The sequence below is a fragment of the Microtus pennsylvanicus genome, chromosome 15, assembly GCF_037038515.1.
Source record: "Microtus pennsylvanicus isolate mMicPen1 chromosome 15, mMicPen1.hap1, whole genome shotgun sequence".
NCBI classification, from domain to species: Eukaryota; Metazoa; Chordata; class Mammalia; order Rodentia; family Cricetidae; genus Microtus; species Microtus pennsylvanicus.
Genome location: NC_134593.1, coordinates 17,810,003 through 17,822,225, shown reverse-complemented (window position 1 = coordinate 17,822,225; position 12,223 = coordinate 17,810,003). Strand labels below are relative to the sequence as shown.

At 49.2% G+C, this 12,223-nt stretch overlaps 1 protein-coding gene across 1 annotated transcript in view; it reads left to right on the top strand.

Moving 5' to 3' along the window:
* Positions 1–270: 270 nt before the first annotated feature.
* Positions 271–12,223, top strand: part of Lats2 (large tumor suppressor kinase 2) — a 51,547-nt gene continuing 39,594 nt past the window's right edge. Inside the window, exon 1 of the mRNA XM_075948987.1 lies at positions 271–404. The gene's annotated coding sequence lies outside the window, so the exon portion shown is untranslated. The remainder of the gene's footprint in view (positions 405–12,223) is intronic.

The following is a 12,223-nucleotide window of genomic DNA, read 5'->3' as shown; positions in this document are numbered from 1 at the left end:
ACTTCCGAGGCGAACCGCGCGCCGGGCAGGTGGCGGCGGCCGGGCAGGGCGGCGAAGGAAGCGGCCGGCGAGGCGGAGCGGGCGGGCGGCCGGGAACGAGGCCGCGGGCGCCCCGCCCGGGCTGGTGTGCGGCCGGGAGTGACGCGGGAGGAGGGGTCACGTGACGCCCGTGGAATGCCAACAATGTAGCGAATGTCCCGCTCGGGTCTTCGCGTCGGAACCGCGGCGTGAGCGCCCCGGGAAGATGGAGCCGCCGCCGCCGCCAGCGCCGCCACCGCTTCTCCGGGATCCCCCGACCCTACGGGGTCAGCAACCACTGCCGCCACCGGCGCCCGGTCTCCCGGCGCGCGAGGTCCCGGAGCCGCGGGCCAGGATGCCGCCGAGGGTGTAGAGCGCTCCCGGAGGTGAGGGACCGCGGCCGGGAAGTTTGTCCGGACGGGGCTCCGCCCGCGCGGTCCCGCCCGGTCCCGCGGTCGAGCCGCCCTGCGGGCCGCGGAGAGTCCACCGAGCCGGTACCGGGCGGGTGCGAGGCAGTGGGTGGAGGCGGTGGGACGGCTTTGTTGTGCTCTGCGGCGGCGTCCGGAGGCCGAGACCCCGCGTCCCGCGGCGCCGACCCCGCCCAACCTGGGCCTCCGGAGCGTCGCGCCGTCCACCACGCGCGCTCGCGGCCTTGCGCGCGGTCCCTCCCCGGGCCCTCGGCGGCGCAGTCCCCGCCCGGTGTCCCGTCCCTGGCCGCGTCGTCCGGTGCGGGGCCGTTGCGTAACGCCTCTCCGGAGCCGACTTCTCCCCGGCCGGCCTCGGCTCCTCCTCCCCTCCGCCACTCTGCGGCCTGAGTTCGTAGCGCTGGTCCCCAGCCCAGGTCACCCACACATGAGCAGTCTCACCCGGGGCGACCTCCGCTACCGGCCTCGTACTCGAGGCCGCCGGGTGAAAACAAACGCCTGCGAGGGGACGGGAGAGAACGGGACGTGCAGATTTTGTTGACAAAAAGTTTAAGGGAGGACTTTTACTTCTTTAAACCTTTTCTGCTTGCTTGTAATGTGGCTGTTTATTTAGGGGTTTGTGGGAAATCTTGCGCCGTATTTTTAGTTTAACCCTTGGTTAAATGATGCTCACCATTTTTGAGGGCTAAATCTGGAGATTAAGCCACTTTTTATGATCCCCCCCCCTTGGCAACTGTTGTAATAAGGCGTTAACAAAAATCTCCCAGTACAGGAATGTAGACGCTGCTTAGGAAGCCTGTTTTAACTTAACTGCAATTAACAAAACATTACAGTATTCGGCCTCTTGTAAAATATCGTCTCGTTATCCCGGTCTAGAGAAGACTGTGGAACAAATCTACCATGGTTCCTTTGAAATTGCTGAACTTTTACCGCGTTTCGAGTGTCAGCTGCGTATGGTACCAACAGAGGCTGCTGTGCAGTTCCTAGAACAGTTACAGAATCCCCGAAGTTTTGAGCCAAGAGTTATATTCTTCAGCCTCTCCATCTCGTTGGAATAGTATTAAGTGTAAATTGGAGCTGTCTGTCGGTATTTCTTTTCTTAGCAAATCACAGCTTTGGTGGGAGGGACTTTCAGTGGTGGGCGGGGAACACGTTACAATAAAATGCCTTGTTATTTTAAATGCTGTGTTGTAAATAGCCTGCCCTGTGTACTTAAAGCCCACTGGAGAGTGGAATGGAGGGGTTGGAACTGGTAAATCCACCCTAAGCTTGTATACGAAAGCTTTTGGGGAGCTTTGGGGGGGGGTAACGTGGGGTGAGGGTGTTGTGTTTGTGTTGGGAAATACAGACCAACACAACGTTTTCTATTTCGTGCTTGTAATATGAAACTTCCAGGCAGTATTCTATACTATTTAAAAATAGTATGCTCGAAGGACTGCAGTTGATGAAGGCAATGTATTTACATTGTCTTGACTAAATCAGTTCTGCAAATGGGTAGACTTTTAAAGTAGTCCTCGGAGGTCAGCTTTGTGGAAGCTGTAGGAATTCCCAGAAATCTCCGTCCTTCTAAAAAGCCTGTGGATTGCTGATTCCCCTGAAGCAGCTGGCGTGCGGAGAAGTACCTCTTCCAGTAGTAGAGGGCTGTTTCTTTCCTTGGTCAGTTCAGTGCCACCCTCTGAGGGGCGCCCTGAGTGTTTAAGGATCTGCTTGGGTTGCTGCTGTCCCTGAGCTCAATGCTTTGAAGCCGAATGGTGCTTGATTTATTGTTTCATCTTGAAGGTATAATAAAACAGTAATGTTGGAAATCAAGATAATTGGTGGTGATGCTAAAATTAGGAAGTAAATTTGGCATTCTTTAATGCTTGCCATTCACTTGGCAAATACTTTATGTTGGTTAATGTCTAGACTCAGTCGACTTAATTGTAAGAGTGGTGGGGTTTTTTTTGTAAAGTTAATAAGTACTTTTTGTTTATGTGCCAATATTTGGCATACATGGGATTTTTCTGGCTGAAGAAGGAAAGCCGTTTTATTTCATTGCTTTCCTTGTTGGCCCTGATTGCTAAGATACCATTGCAGACCGCACAGATCTCCAAGTCAGACCTTGAAGAGTGGAAGTTGCTTTTGACTGAAGTAGGCCTGGGTTTAGACCAGGAAGCTCCTTGCCTCTAGCAGTTATCTGGAGCCAGAATGCTGAGAGCTAGCGCTTCCCATTACTAATGAACTCCACCCAACCTCCTGGCTCTTCTGCTTTATTTTCTTAAATATTAAAAGTCTCCCAGACAGCACCTGCCCCCTCCCCAGCATTGTCTGTCTCCCTGGATACATTCTTCACTCGTACGTTCAAGCCTTTATGTGGAAGTTGGAGACTCCAAGATTATTAGCTCCACACTCCTTCAGCAGCCAGAGCCCTTCAGCTCTTCCTCCCTCCCGAGGGTTTTCTCTAAGTGGTCTTCCGCCTGGAAGACTCTTGCGTCAACAGGCGGACACACACGCCTGCACACACACACACACACACACACACACACACACACACACACGGTTCTTTTTTTTTTTTTTTTGGTTTTTCTAGCTTTGGAGCCTGTCCTGGAACTAGCTCTTGTAGACCAGGCTGGTCTCGAACTCACAGAGATCCGCCTGCCTCTGCCTCCCGACTGCTGGGATTAAAGGCGTGCGCCACCACCGCCCGGCCACACATGGTTCTTTAGCTGGGTTGATCACCGGCTGTGATTCTCCAATGGGATACGCATTCTGACTCCCAAGTGGGGAATACGGGGGAACTTGAGAGGGGTGGGTGCAGAGGAAGCTTGCTCAGAGATGTGCAGCCCTGCTGGGAGTGGCCTGCCCTGTCCTCTTTAGCTACTCATTCTTAGGAATTCTGCAGGGAGGAGTGCATTTGGCTCCTCTGGCCACTGCACAGGCACCCAAGGCTGTATGCTGGTTATTGGAGAGTGGGAAAACGGTGTTTTCCTGAACCTCTAGGAAGATTGTCGCTGCCCTCCTTAGAGCAGGGACAGTTTCAGCCTGTGGCCTTCCGGCCTGGATGGGACTGGGGTGGTATGCGAGGTTGACATTTAGTGTCTGGCTCAAGGCCTGACCTGTCCACTTGATTTAGTTTCGTCGTTGCTTCTAGTGGGAATGTGATTTAAATAATAACTGGAGGTTTTGGTCCAAGAAATAGTGTTTTAAAATACCCACTCCCCCAAACCCCTGAACCATGTGAGCAAATGAAGAGAACTGATAGCGGGGTGGCCTCTGTTTGCCCTTCCAGTGTGGGGGCATTAAGACAGCCCGGGCCACACAGACCATGTTACAAACAAGGCTGGCACACCGCCCCAAGCCTGTGACCTGCGTTTGAGTCCCCAGAACCTACATGGTAGAAGGAAGGAAAGAGCTGACTTCTGTAAGCTGTCCCTGACCTCCACAGGTGTGCTGTAATGTTCACACACGTACATACAAACAAAGGGAAAACAATTTTATAATTAAAATAAAACCCCTAAATTAAACTAGAGCCAGTGTGTGTCGTTAGCACTCTCATACCAGGTACAGGTTTTGGCTGGTTCGGTGGTTGCTGGTTGGTGTGTGTATGCAGCCTGGGTTGGATTGGGAAGCAGAAGGGAGAGTAAGCATCCTTGGACATCTGCTAGCATTCTCCGGGATCAGGCCGAGGGCTGGACTGGGTTTGGGAGGAAGCATGGAAGGAATGCTTAAAATGCCGCACTGGGTGCTGGTCGGCCCAGCTAAGCCGAAGGTCTGCTAATGGGCTCAGTTTTGCAGTGAAGTGCTTTTGTCTTGTGAGTTGTTACAGGTTTTATGTTTGGGGGTCTCTGTTTTGCTTTTCTTTGAGATAGGGTCTCTTTGGGAAGCTGTGGCTAGCCTGGAATTCACCATGTAGGCCGGGCTGGCCTGGAACTTTCGACAGTCTTCTTGTCCTGGCTCCTAAATGCTGGGATCACAGGTGTGAGCTGACTAAATTGTTTCAGGTTTTCAGTTTTAGTGTCTTACTCAGTTTCCTTTAAAATACATTTAAATCAGGTGTTAATGCCGAACAAATTAAAAAATAGATTTACTTTAATATTCCTTAGGGTCGTATTTATAAACTTATTGATGCAGGAGAAATTCCCATCTGTCAGGTCTTGTTAAAATGGCGTGGGAGTGCAGTGCAGCTCATCCCCAGCTGTAGTCTTCATTTGACTGATGAATGTTTCCATGAAAAAATTCTTTTAAAAGTTCAAGATTTGGGGGGCTGGAGAGATGGCTCAGAGGTTAAGAGCACTGACTGCTCTTCCAGAGGTCCTGAGTTCAATACCCAGCAACCACATGGTGGCTCACAGCCATCTGTAACGAGATCTTCTGGTCAGCAAGCATACAGACAAACAGAATACTATATACATAATAAATAAATAAATCTTTAAAAAAAAAGAAAGTTCAAGATTTGGCTGTAAAACCAACTGTCTTCAAATTAAACCTTAAAATGCAGAGTCTCCAAGTTGAGAAAAGAATTCTCTTTTTAATGATACCGAAAGCCTTCTTCTTTCTAGATGATTCTGTCACGGACCTGGGGCACTGGTGGGTGCTGTCTACCTCTTAAGAAGACAGTGTTCTTGGGGCGTTCTGGGACCAACACTTCCCACAGAAGTGGGGAGAGATGGGGAGAAAAATCAGAACACTCAAGAAAGCCGATGGTAGCTTCATGGGTGTCACTGAAATCCCCTGCTCCCGAGCTTTGTGAGCCTGGAGAGGGAGGAGCAGCAAAACCCTGACCCTGCTGCTGGTCCAGGCCACCACCACTTGGTATTTCTTAGCTCTAGTTAACAGTTTGCTTTTGAGACAAGGTCTCAGTAGTCCAGGCTAGCTGCAAATTGACTAGCTAGCCAAAGACTAAACTTGCTGTTCCTGTCTGCACGCCCAACTTTGTGGGTTGTTTGTTTGTTTGTTTGTTTGGGGAGGGTGGATTGTGCCATTGGAGTAGTTGTGGCTGGAACTCAGAGACCCTGCTTGCTAGGTGGGTGCTGCCCACACCTCCAGTTCCCTGGCTGACTTTATGCTTGGAGTGTTTGTGGAACATGTGAGGCTGCTGTGTGGACATGCTCCCACATGTGAGGCTGTTGTGTGGACACGCTCCCTTGGTGTTTCAGTATCTGTATGAGAGTGACAGAAGGGCTAGGATGGTGTGTGAGCCGCCCCTAGAGTTTAGACTCCAGCCTGAGTGGGACTTCGCCCCACTCTTGGGAACCAGTGACTAGGGCCACGTTTTCATCTAGGAACTATCATTTAGAAAGAGAAATGTGTGTGTGTAACTATTTACGAGGATGTACAGTTTAGTTCCATGACATTAAATATATTCTTGTTGTTGCAACAAGCAACACTTGTCTATACCTAAAACTTTCTCCTGGACCATCAGGCAGTCACTTCTGTCCTCTTGCTTCTGATTAACCTCTGTTCTGTGTCTGGACTTGCCCCTCTAGGTATGCAACATATACGGAATGGTACATTATTCCATACTTTTTTGTTTGGGTTTTTTTGTTGTTGTTTTTTTGTTTTTTTTCTCCCAAGAAAGATTTCTCTGTGTAGCCCTGGCTGTCCTGGAATTTGCTCCGTATGTAGACCAGTCTGGCCTCAAACTCAAAGATCTGCCTGCCTCTACCTCCCCAGTGCTGGGATCAAAGGTGTGTGCCACCCCCCATCCCCCACATACACACTCTGGTATTTCATTTTCTGAGCAGTTAATTTCACTCAACTCAATGCTAGCGTGATATTTCTAAGATCATCTACAGTGTGGCCTGTAATGGGACTTCCTTCTGATGGCTGAGTACTAGGACATGGACATGTAGGTTGTTTTTTTCTATGTTCCAGCAGTTGCTCCCAAATAACCACAAGAGATTCAATATTAATTATAAGTGCTCGGCCAATAGCTCAGGCTTATTTCTAAGTAGCTCTTACAACTTAAATTAATCCATTCATATTAATCTGTATTCTGCCCCATGGCTCATGGCTTTTACCTCTCCTGCATGTCCTGCTTCCTTTCTGTCTTGCTGGTAACCCTCTGACTCTGCCTTCCTTCTTCCCAGCATTTTCTGCCCCAAAATTAACAATGAGAGCAATACATATTTACAGTGTACAAAGACTGTTCCACAGCATGGACATGTGATGATTTGTGACAGTTTTGTGAGAGCTTCCCCCAGCCACTTTTTTTTTTTTTTTTTTTTTTTTTTTGCTTGGTTGGTTTGTTGAGACAGGGTCTCAGTATGTAATGGCTGGCCTGGAACTTGCTGTGTAAACTAGGCTGGCCCCAGATTCACAGAGATCCACTTGCCTCTATTGCTGGGATTAAAGGGGTGCACCACCATGCCTGACCCCACTCAGGCACATTTGTTTTGGCCATTGGAGTTATGCTTAGAGAAAGGGCTTCCCTGTGGATTCTTGCTCAGCCCAGTGCTCCCTGCTCTATAGCACCTGCTGAGGCTCTAGGGGACTGCTTCTGAACAGGCGTATCCTGGGTATATATGGCCGCATGTCGGGTAGCAGAGGGGTGAGCAGACAAAAATGCATCTGCCCATCTCTCAGATTGTTTGTAGACTGGAGTAGGTGTAGAAGTGCAGTTGTGGTCCCTTAGGTTGCTGAGCCAGGGAGACCCTGCCTGCAGTCCAGGGGAGTGAGCCAGCAGGTATTAGGATTGTCTCTTAGTGGCATATAGGCCTGTGCCATTCAGATGCAAGGAAAGACCTGGTGCTTTTAAGTTGCATGGGACCTAAGAGTCAACTCCGACCTGCCTGTTGGGCTGTGGTCACTTCCTGAAGCTGAGCTACTGCTCAGACCTGTGCAACCTAGTGTTTGGCTGCAGGTCCATGTCTCAGTTGGCTTGGGACACGGCTGGACTGGCTTTTTTTCCTTGTGCTCTTCTCTTCCACACTCAGAAGTCGTTTTCAGTTTCCCAGGCCATCCTTACACCCTGACGGACAAAGGAGACACATGGACATTCTGCCTCTGTATTCAGCTTGGTGTCTTTAGTTATCATGCTGAGTTTTGGCTGCTTCTTGTCTCCTGATCTGAGTAAAATGTTATACTGCTCATTCTGAACCCTTAGGTGTGTATCGCTGTGATACACTACTTCAGCCCTTCCCATGAGCATCACCAGGTCTGATGGGTGCTACCTCTCAGTGCTATTAGACCGGGACACTTCTCTTTATCTTCCAGATACTAGCCTGTGTTAGAGCCCTAGAATTCTTTGTTTTTGTCAATTTTTTCATTAACACATTTGTGCTTAAATAATTGGTTATTTTGTCTGTCTTCCGTCTTGAAGTTTAAGCTGCACAGTCTGAATCTCATTCTTAAGCAGTGAGAGGCACCCCTTGTATGGAAGTTCATTTTGTTGACTGTCAGAAGTCCTACATATATGAGGGTGGGCCTCATACCACAAGTACAGCCGTTCATTCGAGTGCGTGTTTAGCATACTTGGAGACTCTGGGCCACTTCAGAGGACACAGGCGGTAGCAGTCACCGTCGCTGGTGGTGTGAACGTTTTCTGCACAGTGCTCGTGACTGCCTCTTCTGTGACCTGTGCTGCTGAGACCATTTCAGTTTTTCCCACGTCCGGAAGTTGGTCCAGTTTCTGCCACCCCTTTGGTTTAGACTCTTCCTGTCCCACTCTATGCCAGGTTATGACAGGCGGCATCAAAGTTGGCTGTCTGTGGTCAGGGCTGTGCCTGCCAGCCTTGGGAAATATCCCGGGGCAAGAACTGCTGCACAATAGAAATGAATCGCATCTTCTTCTTTCCTCACAGATGTCACATCAGCTACCATGACCTCCCAGGAACCGTAGCAAGTGCTGATGGGGGAAGCAAGGGCTTAGAGCAGACCCCTCGCCCCTGCCTCTTGCTACAGGCCCTGGGCTGGTTCAGTGTGACCTGAGAGGCACCAGCACCGTATAACGATGGGTGAGGGCGTGGCGTGGATGAGTGAGCAAGCGTCGTGCCCAGAGTGGTGAAACAGAAGCCAGAGGCTACATAACCACATAGTAGAAAGTACAAAAGCTGGTCAGACTGATCCTAGGTATTAGAAGTCAAGAAAATGGGTGCCCCCGATCTGGGCATGGGGGGGGGGGTGTGCCGTCTGATGTGACTGGTTTAGTTTCTGAGCATCTGAGCTCCTTGTGAATGCTGTGAGCCTAATGATCATATGCTAGGAAAAGATTGCCCGTGGTCCCCAGTCCTTTTTTTCCTGGGAGCAGCCTCTGTTTCAGAACAAATCCCAGGGAAACTTGGAAGGCCTGAGACCACCAGGGCTTTCTTTGTTACCGTGACCCAGCCTTCGCTATGGGATGGGCAGGAAATGTGGCTTGCTCTCGTTTAACAGAACTTTGAATCGCTGTTTTCTGCACAGCCCTTGCCCTGGCGAGATGTGTGAAAGGGCTCTCGTTTTCTTTGGTCCGCTAGGGTCTTTTGTAGTAAAGTACAGACCATACCTTCCTAGAGGAAAGTTCCAGGAGGGACATCTACTCTCTGTCCTGATGACCCTATGGCATGTGTGAATGGGTAGCCTACAGGCTGGTTAAATACCTGGGACTCTGACGATAGCTACTTATGCCTTTAAGCCCAGACCTCTGGCTTGGTGTGACTAGGTCCGGAAGCCCTTCCCTGTTCTACATCTCTCAATCAGTCCCCAGATTCCTGGCCAGGGCCCTGCTCCTAGCCTGGCTTCTGCACCGAGACCAGAATGACATTTGCTAAAGGCACTTCAAGAGAATCCTCTGGTTTGTCCCCAGCCTCACTAGAGGAGCCTGCGTTCTTCCCTCCAGCTGGAATTCCACCCCCATCCCCACCCCCAGTCAGACTCCTTATCTTCTGCTTCTTTGACTTTCCCTCCATCCTCCATCCTGTGCTGGATTCCTCTCCTTTGGGCTTCTCTTTCTCTCAGTCCTTGCTTCCCTTACCCTCTGCCCCAGTTCACTGTGAACTGCTGAAGGTGAGGTTCCTGCTCATTCTGTCGCTGCCTGAAGCTTAGTAGGCATAAGCTGTGGGGAGGCTGAGGCAACAGGACTGGGAGTTCCTATATTTGCTATAGAGCAAGGCCTTCTCTCAAAAAAGATGCCCCCAGGACTGGGGAGATGTCTCAGGGGTTAGAGGATGAGGGTCCCATCCCTAATACCTACATGGGTCTCACTCACTCCAGTTCCGGGAACCAGGCATGCATCAGGTGCACACACATACATAGAGGCAAACATTTATGTGGAGAAAGTAAATTTTTTAAACCTTTTTAAAAAAAGACACTTCCTTCCCTGTTTGCAGAGTGGATAGGCTAGATACTGAGTAGAGGGTAGCATAAACGCACTGTGTCAAGTCCATGCCTTATAAAGATAGGGCACTGTGAGATTAATTGTCATAGTCACACGGGAAAGAGTCTTATTGTGATTGGTTGGTCAGTTTGGCCTGTGGGCGTGTCTGTGGAGACAGTTTTGATTGTATTGTATTCCACTGAAGAAGACTCACTCATATGAGCCCCACCATTCTGGGGGATCCTGGGCTGTCGGAGTACAGAGTGAGGGAGCAGGGATGCTTGCATTTTCTCTCCGCGTGTGACAGGTGTCATTTAATGATGGGCTGTAACTTGGATCCAAGCAGACCTTTTCTCCCTGAGTGCCCTTTATCAAGTGTTTATCATAGGCATTTTCAAAGAAAGGGAAGAAAATTAAAGCTTAGATACCACATGTCTGTGTGAATTCTGGGCGAAAAGTAGTATCCTTTCGAGTTCCCAGCCTTTCGAGTCTCTCCAGGACCCTCCGCACATGCTCTGTGGGCTCTCAGGAGCCCTCAGGGTTTGTTGAAATGTGAGCTTATGGTTTTAGAGATCTAGGTCTTTCAAAACAGATGCTCAGACCAGGAAGTCCCTGGAAATGCATGTGCTTGCAATATGTCCCATTTTACATCAGTCCAGCAGAGTTCTAGGCTCCTGGGCCTTAGCCAGCCTGGGCCAGGGGCTCAGCTGTCTGGATCTCATAGCCCACTCACTCTCTTTATTGCCTTATACAACTATTTCAGTGACTCAGGGTACTAGAAACCTTGTATTAAAATAGAGATTTCACGTTGAGAATTTAGTCTGGTTCTTTTTGTGGATTCTCCTCAGTTCTTCCAATAACGTGGCAAGTTGTGGCAGTAAAGACCACTGTCCCCATACAAAGCAGTCATTTTAATGTTATCTCTAGTATTTCCTGCTCTATGTGGTTATGTAACATGAGTTAATTCAAGTAAAACTTGTGACAGTCTCTGGCCTGTAGTCAGTATTGGATAATACTATTTATTTCTACCACACATAAAGGTGTCTATAAACAGGGTCTTGTTTGTGGTGGGGTTACCTACTGAAGCTATTCTTTAGAGGCTGTTCTTTGAGGAGGCAGTTTTAACCTTGTTTATTGAAACTCAAAAGTTTATCCTTTGAAGTCAACTTACTGGGCTCTGTAGAGTAAGAGGGAGTTGGGGGAGGGCAAAAGACAACAGGTAAAGGGGCCCCTGTGGGTGAAAAAAGTTGTGAGTGGGCACAGTGGAGAGTGCCAAGGCTTCGCTGTGGTGGGTGCCAGTGCCTCTTGGTGTGTGATTGGGTTACCTTTTGATAGATGCATCATAAGTTGGAAATACTGTGAGCGGGAGATACATTCAACCCACAGATCCTCACAGCTCAGAATGTTGCAGAGTGTCATGCTTCTCCCTTGTGATCCTGGAGCAGCTAGTGGCTGGGGTTGCTGACTAGTGTCGAGAGGAGCAGACCACATGTTAGCCAGGCCAGGGACAAGTCCCAGTGCACATCCTGAGGATAGTCTCCCACTCCTAAGCACGACTTTGCTAAGAGGGACTCTCTGGCTCTCTCTCGCTTCCCTTTTAAAGATGTATTTATTTGGGGCTGGAGAGATGGCTCAGAGGTTAAGAGCATTCATTGCCTGCTCTTCCAAAGGTTCAGAGTTCAATTCCCAGCAACCACATGGTGGCTCACAACCATCTGTAATGGGGTCTGGTGCCCTCTTCTGGCCTGCAGGCATACACACAGACAGAATATTGCATATATAATAAATAAATAAATATATTTTTAAAAAAAAGATGTATTTATTTCACACATATGAGTGTTTTGCCTGCATATATGTATGTGCGCCACATTTGTGGCTGGTGCCTGAAGAGGGCATTAGATCCCCTGAACTGGAGTTACAGTGGTTGTGTCCTACCCTGGGGGTGGTGGGAAGTGAACCCTGGTCCTCTGAGCCATCTCTCAGCATAAAGCGTATTCAAGGTACTGAGTGCAAACCGCTTTGAACTGCAGTGGAAGATCCCTTCAATATGATGAGTTTTGACCTTATTTTTCAGAATATTGGAGAGGGTTTCATCAGGAAATTTTTCAAAAAATGTGAAGGATCACAGCCACAGGTGGGTGAGGATGTTGAGAGCCACAGGGACAGGGGTGTGGATCAGGAATTGATTGATATTAGGGACAAGCCAGAAATGTACTTAGTATGTTTAACCCCAGATCCTCAAGCTGTGTCCAGAATTACATGACAGTGAGCTGGCAGTTGTTGAGACTCCAGTGTTGCCCCGCGTGGTGTTTGTGGGGGTGCACTCAGCTGTAGGCTTCCTGTTACAGGAGCTTTCTCAGGGTGGCTCTAGAGCAAGAAAGATCGTACTGACGCTTCTGAAGGCAATGCGCTGCTTCTTTACTCTCTGGGTAGAATATCTCCAAATCACCGTGCACTTCTGCAAAGCAACTTTAACAGGATGTGAAATCCACAAACGAATGTTTTTGTC